Genomic DNA, 9,461 nt, shown 5'->3' with positions numbered 1-9,461 from the left:
GTACACTGTCCTCATGTAATCTGCCAGATGGCGCCCTGGAGAAGGCCCTTTGCCCATAACTCGTGCTTATTTTCAGAGCTCGGCCAAGCTGGAGGTTGGTCCCCAGGGCCTGAGAGGGGCTACTTGTGAAATCTTCTCTGCTGAGACCCAGTGGACTGAAGGGAACTGTGTGCTCTGAGGGAGAAAGAGCACACCGAGCCTCTGTGGAGGCATCTCTGAGATCATCCCAAAGGCACACAGCTCTAACTGTGGACACGGGAATTTTTGATAGGCATCTTAGTTGGAAATCTCCTCCTGGATAGAAAGAAGCAGATTCAAGATGTTGCAATTGGATGGGCAGGTAGGCCTCTCGAATTTGTCGATGAGGAAGACACGCAATTCTCTGCAGAATTAGGAACACCCATCCCTGCTCTGCTGACTTCATTTACAGAGAAACAGAGACGCGGCTCTAGGGGGAATTAAACACCCACCAACCCTTCTTACCGACATCAACGTCCCCACTTTATTCTCCTGTCAGGTCTCTGTACAAAAACTGTGGCTCAGCCCAAATATCACATACCCATCACCCTGAAACCACTCTGTGTCTGTGTCCAACTCGAGCATTAAGGGCCTGTGACCGTTACTGTCAAATCGTGTCCCCATTTCAGCCCGTCTCCCACCATCATCCCAGCCCAACCTCGGTGTCTCTCTCCAGGTCAGCAGCACTCTTCCCAGTGCCTTCCCATCAGCTTACCTTGCCCTGCTTCCATTGCTTATTCCCCATATGTTACCCACAGCGGTCTTATTAAGTATGAATCAGATCAAGTTGTTCTGCTTGCAAAATACTCTCGTGATTTTCTCTTGTATTCAGAAGGATATCCGGAGTCCCTACCAAGGCCCTGTGTGATCCGGTCCCTCACCCGTCTCTGCAGCCTCAGGTCTCACCGTTCTGCTCCAGCCCATCTTCACCGCCCAGATGGTCCCCACTGGGACAGCTGTGTTTGTAACTCCAAGTCTCGTACCTACACTTCTCCCGGCCTGGGAGGCTTTTCTTGTCTGTTACATACGTGGCTTATTCTTTTGCTTCATTCAGGACTTTGTTCAAATTATTTTACCCACAGAAAGGACTTATCTGACCACATTATTTAAAATAGCACACACATATTTCTTATTCAATCATTTTCTCTCCTAATAAGTTTTATGTTTCTTTGTGGCAATTATAAGCACCTGGCAGTACATAATATATTTATTTGCTTACTGGCTTATTGTCTATCTTTCTTACTAGACTTATATTCATGGAACCACAAATAACTGTTTTAACCAGTAACTTTCATGCCACCTTTAAATGAATTCTTTATAAGGTGAGAATTTCAGAGGTTTCCACGGGTTGCTTAGGGGAAAAAAGAGAAAGAATTCAGGTTGAACTAGGTTATTAAGGACGTGGGAGTTGGTTATTTATTTTATTCATTGTAGTGTGTATCTGTTAATCCCAAACTCCTAATCTAGCAAAAGACTGAGCTGATTACTATGTAAAAAATGTTTTTTTTCTTTTAAAGTTGGATTGTTTGAGATCTCTTTTCTTCTTTGTTCTTTTTCTTTTGTTAAAACAGAATTTTCCTTATTATTTTTTTACATTGAGGTACTGGGAATTGAACCCAGCACGTACTCTACCCCTTGAACTATACCCTCCCCTCCAAAGACAATTATTTTTATACTTTGACAATACCATACTGAATTAAGAATTTTTTACTCCATTTTCCCTTCAGAGAGTTTATAACTGAGGGAGAGAGTCAGAGGAAGCCCTGGGCCATCCCTTCATTCTCAGTGGGGTACTACACAGCACAGAAGCTAGGCTGTCGCCAGGCCCAGCTCACCTTTCTGCTCTGAGGGTAGACTCAGGCCACTTCTCTAAACAGAGACGTGTTAGAAGCAGCAGAAAGCCAACTAGCGAGCAACAATGACAAAACTGACCCACCTGCAGTTGGACATCATCTGATCTGAAATGACCCTCTTAAAGCTCTTCTTCCTATTAGTGGATGGTTTTCAAAAATATTCCCAAGGAGATGACTCTCACTCTATTTTTCTGGATTTCTTGGGCATTCTATGACTTTGACTGCAGGCTTGATTTTCTGCACAACGTCTGCAGGGAAGCCAGGCAGAAAACGTGAACAGACCCTGCAGGCCACAGCTGAGGCCTCCGGTCAAAGCATCCTTGTTGTGCAGAGCCTACGTTCATGGGACCATTTTCATTACTGCTGTAATTAGTTCTCATCCAATTGTCCCACTGAAAATGTTTATAGATGGAAGGTGGTCTGACGCAGGTGAGCAGTGGGGATGTGGGATGAAGATGGCAGACAGACTGGAAGGAGAGACGGGAAATATTTCCTCAGGCTTCAGTTTGGAAGATTTCTGATTTTCATATGGACATTAAACTGGGTCAGGATGAAGCGCCGTTTACTCTATGACGGGGTGATGTACACGTATCCCTACAACTTCTAAAAAATATGTTGAAGTTGGACGTGACAGCCTAGGGGACAGACAACTTAGAGTGACACCTCCGTTCCAGGCTGCCTATGATCTTGGGCTCACAGAGAGAAAAAGAATACACATATTTTTCCTGTGTAGCTCTATGTGAAATTATTTTGACCCTTGCCGAATGGTGTAAGATCAGAGATCATGTAGTCTTTCTTACGTCGCAAAGGCAACAATTCTTCTTGATGAGTCAGCAGACTGTTTCCGATGGCCCGGGGTCTGTGCCAGACATTAGCTGTCTAGACAAATACCACACAGCCCCCATCCCTCAAGGAGATCACAGTGTGTCATGGAAGAGACAAATTTAAATAGGTTTTCAAAACAATGTGTTAAGATTCACTTGGCATCATGTATACTGTATGTTCAGAGGGGCTCTTGCACTGCCTGGGGCAGGGTTCTAGAAGGTAGGGAAGGTGTCAGAGAGGAAATGCTTTCTGCACTGACATCTGAAGGATTCCAGCAAATCTGTAGACCAGGAGAGTGCGTGGTGGGGACGGGATTCTCAGCAGCTTGCGTGTCTCGTGCAGAGGTCTGGTCGTGTCTAACAGCACTTTGCAATTAGGGAAGGAAGGTCAGTGAGGCTAGAGGCTGTGAGGAACTAACGGAAGCTGAGGCTGAAAAAAAGCAGCAACTAGGTTATGAGAAGGTGTGACGTTAAATCAGGGAGCTTGGACTTCCTCACTTATGCAGCGGGGAATTCTTTGGGGTTTTAAGGAGGAGAGTGACACAGATTAGCCATTAAAAGTGAGCAAAGTGGATTGTTCACTCTAAAGAACAGCACTGGGGAGACTAGCAAGGGGTGGGAATTAATGCACTGGGGAGTGAGGGGCGTGGACTTAGTTGGGGGATATTAAGGAATAGAATTGTAGTACTGACGGGGGTGAGGGAGTGGAAAAGTAAAGGAAAACTCCCAGATGTATGGCACGGAAAACAGATGGGATAGTGATGCCATTGTTTGAAGAAGTAAACCTAGTTCTGAGCGAGTGTAAATTCAAACACACAGAGCTTGAGATTTTTATGGGCTAATCAAGTGGGAATGTCTACTTGTCAATTATAAGTATATTTCTGGGACTGAAATGAAATGTCCTTGCTGGAAAAGATTTGACAGTTAATCAGTGGACAGAGAGCAGTTGAAGCCACGGGAATAAATGCCACCCACTGACAGTTTATCAAAGAAAAGGGAAGGAGGGCACTTCTGGTTCAGAAAATATGGCAGACCGGAAAATTGAAGACCCACTCACTAAAGACACATAAAAACGTAGGACACAATGCCGCCAATATTTTCTTGTTTTTTTTTTTTTTACAGGCATATTTATTGTGGTACGATTCCTGTATAGTAAATTACACATATTTCACATGTACTATTTGATGAATTTGATAGATGTCTACACCCAGAAAACCATCATCGCAATCAAGATAGCTAACATTTCCATAACTCTCCAAGAGGGACACTTTTCCAATTACCATATTTATCCCTTCCCATCCCCTTCTCTCCCTGGTAACCGTAAGTTTGTTTCTCTATGTCTGTGGGTCTGTTTCACTTTTGTAGTTAAGTTCACTTGTGTCTTTTTTTAGATTCCACATATAAGTGATATTATATGGCATTCTTCTCTTTTTCTGGCTTACTTCACTTAGAATGACTATCTCTACATCCATCTATGTTGCTGCAAATGACATTATTTTGTTCTTCTTAATGGTTGAGTAGTATTCCTTTGTATAAATATACTACTACATCTTTATCTAGTCAGCTGTCGACGGACATTTGCGTTTTTGCCATGTCCTGGCTATTATAAATAGTGCTGCTGTGAGCATTGAGGTGCATGTGACTTTTTGAATTAGAGTTTTCTTCTGACATATGCCCGGGAGTGGGAAGGCTGGATCATGAGTTAAGTCTATTTTCAGTTTTTAAAGGAAATTCCACAGTGTCTTCTCTAGTGACAATGCAGCCCTTTTTGTGAAAGCAGAGCCATGCTCAGAAAGTAACGGGTATTTCTAGGGGCCAGATATGAAGCACAGTGAGTGTGGCCTGTTCAAAAATCAAAGGACAGTCTGCCAGGGCTGGAGGAGAGTGACAAGGGAAGTGTGGTACAGGTAGGTTTCAGACCACATGGGGACCTGACAGGCTGGGATAAGGAGCCTGGACTTCTAGTCATCCCTTGGTAACCATGGGGCACTGGTTCCAGGACTCCCCCCTGAAGTCAACATCCATGGATGCTGACGCCTCTTGTATAAAATGGCATAGGACTTGCATGGAACTTATGTGCACCCTCCCATGTACTTTATATATATCTTCAAATCATCTCTGGATTACTCACTGTATCTAATACAACATGAATGCTATGTAAGTAGTTGTCAATGATGGCAAATTCAAGTGTTGCTTTTTGAAACTGTTTTTTCACGAATATTTTCAAACCACAGTTAGTTGAATCTGCTGGATAGGGAGCCCCTAGATACGGAGAACCCCCAAGCTCTTCCTTTCCACCTCCTAAATTTCCACTACAAGCACTGAAGGGGTCCAAACATAGAAGAGCGCCATGTACCTGCTGGAAACCCTGAGGAATTCCTTCAGCTTATGTAGCACAGGAGAGAAAGTATAGGGACATCTAGTGGGAAAGGACGGCCTGCCTGGAGAGGAAGGAGGAAAGACCGCAGTGGAAGCCAGCTCGCACCCTTACTGGAGCTAGCTGATAGCAGTGAGGGACGCCGAGGAACTGGGGACACGTCACGTGGGGGGCGATCCTGGCCGCCAGATGCAGGGTTCGCATAGCTGGGGCCCAGTTTGCAAGATCAAAATAACAAGGGGGGAGAGGGGCTGCCTCAGTCCCGGGATCCTGACAACGGCCACAGCGCCGTGACCCCAGCTATTGCGGCTCCCCTAGTAAGCCAGAAAAAGGAAACTCTGAGCCAAGATATTGCAGATTCCACCGCAGCCACACGGATAACTAGATCTCTAAGCTGACAAAATGTAACCACCAGAAACAGGAATCTTTCCTTTTCTCTTCATTTGGACCTTTGGACAGGGAGCCACACATCTCTGACGGGAACCACCTTTAATCCGATAGAGAGCTCACTTTTTCAGGAATAAGCATGGAGAAAAAGAGTGGGGTGATGGTTTAAAGTGGAAGTCAAAGCGGAAGCCCATCTGAGAAATGGTAAAAACATGCATCTCAATGAATCCGAGTTATGGCGAAAAGAAGGGGGAAGGTTAAGTAAATCTCTATCCACCAGAAAAGACTAGCCAGTCATAAAAAGACAGCAATTTAAATCAAGAAAACTTTTTTGTTTTTTTGGTGATGAAAAACAATGCCATATTTTAAAACAAGGCTTGGGCCATCAACAACACCCTGAGAGTTGTTGAGGAGGAGAACATAAAGCTTCATATAGACATGAAAGTGTTCCAAGTCCACTTCTCGAAAAAACTTAGCCAATCATGTGTCCAGTTGATTTGAAAATCCCGATAAGTAAATAACTCAAAAGTGGGAAAGACATGGTATTAAATAGTGGTAGTGAGCAATGAAATCCAGGAAGTTTATAGCTATATTTCATTGTTAATATAACAAACTGGAAGCAACTGTCTAAACATAGTAACTGGAGGACACATACACACACACACACACACACACACACACACAAACGCACACACACACAATCTGGAACAGCAGAGAGGTAAAATATGCTAAATTTATCATTATTGAGGAACAGGATCTAATAGGTTATTTCAGTTTTGATAGTGTTATAGGAATACTGGTCCAATTACATATAAAGTTATGAACTTAGAGATGATTTATAAAAATTTAGAGAGAATTTTCATTAAAAGGCAATATAGCTTCCAAATCATTGAAGAGAAAATTAACAATAAAAAAATTAATCAATCCAGCTAATATGGAGTAACAGAGACCATATTTACCACCCTAAAATAAACCACAAAATGGATACAATATATGAAGCAATGATTTTTAAGAGAGGTGAAAACGATCATCCACTAGGACCCTGTCCTGCCACCACTATACCGAGGCTGCTAGGCCTCCTACTGCCATCACCAATAATGTCCACCAAGAGGTGACATTTCCTTCCTCTGCTCCTACTGCAGAGCCAGTCCTGAGCAGTCCTTTTGCAGGTTTTGGCAGGCAGCTCCCAGAAGTGCTCTCGTGGACCTTGGTCCCTTTTGGCCACCAGCAAAGGGATCAAGGATGAGCAGTGAGCCTCCTTACTCATCCAAGACCTAGGAACCTATCTAATTTCTGAGCAGGGCTTCACTCTTCTCTGCTGTCTGGTACTCTCTGCCCGGCTTCCCGTGTCCCCAGTTTGGGCAGCCTGCACGCTGGCCACAGCCCATCAGAATCTGTTCCCCCGCCAAGAGGCAACGCGTGATCTTGAGTAGGGCTCCAGGCCTCTGGAGCAGCGTGGCTTGGACTGCGTCCTGGCCCTGGGTGCGCGAGCTCCATGTCCTTGGTTGAGTCAGTTAACATCTCTAAGCTAAGTTTCTTCATCAGTAAAATGAAGACATATCAATATGGAAAAATAAAGTCAGAATCGGGGGGGAATAAATTTCTAGTGACTGAAGATTTTTTTAATTTTGAATTATACAGCAAAAGACATCATACAAATTTTACTACTTCATAATTCTAAAGGACAGCTTCTACTGTTAATACTAATGCATGCACATACACACAAACACACGTGCAGACGCACTGACTCTGGCCCACATACATTCCCTACACACACACGTACATGGACTCATGTACCACACACACACATACCATACACACAACCATACACGTCCTCAGACGCACACACACACATAGCATACACACAACCACACACATCCCCAGGCGCGTGCGCGCACAGCCACACACACACTCACAGTCATGTACCACACAATTCCCCAGGTGCGTGCGTGCGCACACACACGTCATACACACCTTTGGCGTTATTCTAAATCAATTTACAATTGAGGGTCTCAGTGTCCATTGTTTTATCCGCTCAGAAGATCCTGACTTCGGACTGTGAAGCAGGAGCCCCTCCTCTCTGGAGATGGTCTTTGCCACTTACAGTCTCAGTAGAGCCAACATAAATGCTCTGGACCCTTGGAAGTGCAGGGCCAGAGCATACCTGGGAGCTCACATTCTATATATCTAAACATTTTAAGTGCAGTAGGTTCTAAAGTCCTGCCTTTACAAATATACATTCATTATAAGGGGGAAGGCCAGGTTCAAAATTAGAACAACCAGACTCAGGGGAGTCCTGCAAAGAAAGTGAGTGTGTGGGGAGAGCTGATTCCCAGACTCTGATCACTAGCCTGACCCTTTTCTTCCCAATGCTGGGTCCATCCCTTGCCATAAGTGGCCTTGGATGTGCACAGGGGGACACTCAGATTTCACGTCCGGGCTCTGCCTATAACCTCCATGCAAACAGCTGCCCTTTGGCCTCTCTGTGAGTCCTGGGAATCTGAACTCCGGGGAGAGCCGGTGCAGGCACTAGAAATGGGTCAGGGGCTGCTGAGGCAGGGCATTCGGCGTCCTGGGTTTCTAGAGCATGGGATGGAGCCAATGACCATGTCCCCTTGGCCTTGCTGACTCCACCCGATGGAGGGCGTGGCCAGAGGAAGTGTCAGGGCCAGGGGAACCTTCTGCAGTGCAGGACCCAGGGCAGCGGGGGGCCCGGGTCTAAGGAGAGAAGCCCTAAGGAAAAGTCTGTGGAGGCTGTAAGGTACCTTCATTCCCATTAATTAAAAAAAACAAAAGCTTACCACAGGCGTGCGGGGGAAGGGTTTTGTTATAACAAGGGAAGGCACTTGCCAAGGTCTGGCCATAGAGGGCTGCTGGGTTTGCCAGGTTGAAGAGGAACCGAGAGGCCGTTTGCCTCCCCTGGGTCTAGACACTGCTTGAATTCTTCCAGGTGACACTTAAATGCAGTGAGACATGGAACTCTCTAAAGTTGTTAAAATATTCATGGTGAGCCATTCAACTCTCTCCTCATTCTTGGCTACGAAAGCACGATAAACACAGGTGGGAATCTCATCAGCCTGTTGGTTGGTTCACTGTCCATCTGGCGCCCCCTCTTGTAGGAGCCTTTATCACATCACCCAGGGCTGACCCATCTCAGGATCACAGCTGATTTTCCACAGGTGGCACCACTTGCTGGTGACATGAAGGAACCATGTTAGCCACCTCCCAAACTCTGAGGCTTCTCCTGGGAGGAGCCTGCAGACACCCAGTCCAGCCTCTGCACAATGATGCTCCTCAGTGTCACTCCCGGCTTGCTGCCCTGGCCTCTAGCTCTGGCCAGAACCTCGCTGAATTGTCGATAAATGTCCCCCATGCACCACGTCTAAGCTTGGGGTCCAGAGGTGACCATGGTTCTTATTTTCTTCCCATCGATGGACTGTTTGATCTTCATGTAATCGTGTTGGCAGGAAGGCCAGTACCACCCTCTTGAGGCCTCCCCGAGCCGCCTCTGTCTATAACTGTCCTAGCGCCCCAGGGGATCGGGTCTGAAGCCTGGCACTCAGACACGAGGATGACAGCTGGAGAGACAGGAATCCACTCCTGCTGTGGCTTCTGCTGAGGCTCGATGTGGCCATACAAATGGATCCCACAGGCCCTGACTTCACTTGACTCGCTGCAGGGATGCTCCCACACTGCCCCGTTCCCCCCCAGAGACAGAGGGCTTTCTGCTTGTTCCCGAAGGCCCCACCCCCGAGGGGGCACTGGGTCCAGTGGAGCGTCCAGCCTGGTTCCCCGCCAGCCCTTAGGGCTTTGGTGGGGCCTGGAACATCAACTACCCTCCCCTTAGGGGCCCGTTTGTCCTTTCCAGCCAACAGACCTAGGTCATAAGCACTTTAACTCACCTGAGGGTGTTTTCCTCACTTCAGGGGCAGTGAGGACGGGGCTTCTTCACACTCCAAGTGCCCCAGGTCTGGATGCAGACAGTCTGGCTCTCCCCCAGTC

At 46.3% G+C, this 9,461-nt stretch overlaps 1 protein-coding gene across 1 annotated transcript in view; it reads left to right on the top strand.

Moving 5' to 3' along the window:
- Positions 1-9,461, top strand: part of LOC116661728 (anoctamin-6-like) — a 408,020-nt gene that overhangs the window by 337,792 nt on the left and 60,767 nt on the right. The gene's annotated exons all lie outside the window — the stretch shown is intronic.

Source organism: Camelus ferus, chromosome 36, assembly GCF_009834535.1.
Source record: "Camelus ferus isolate YT-003-E chromosome 36, BCGSAC_Cfer_1.0, whole genome shotgun sequence".
NCBI lineage: Eukaryota > Metazoa > Chordata > Mammalia > Artiodactyla > Camelidae > Camelus > Camelus ferus.
The sequence above is the reverse complement of the archived record's forward strand: the minus strand, read 5'-3'. Positions and strand labels throughout refer to the sequence as shown.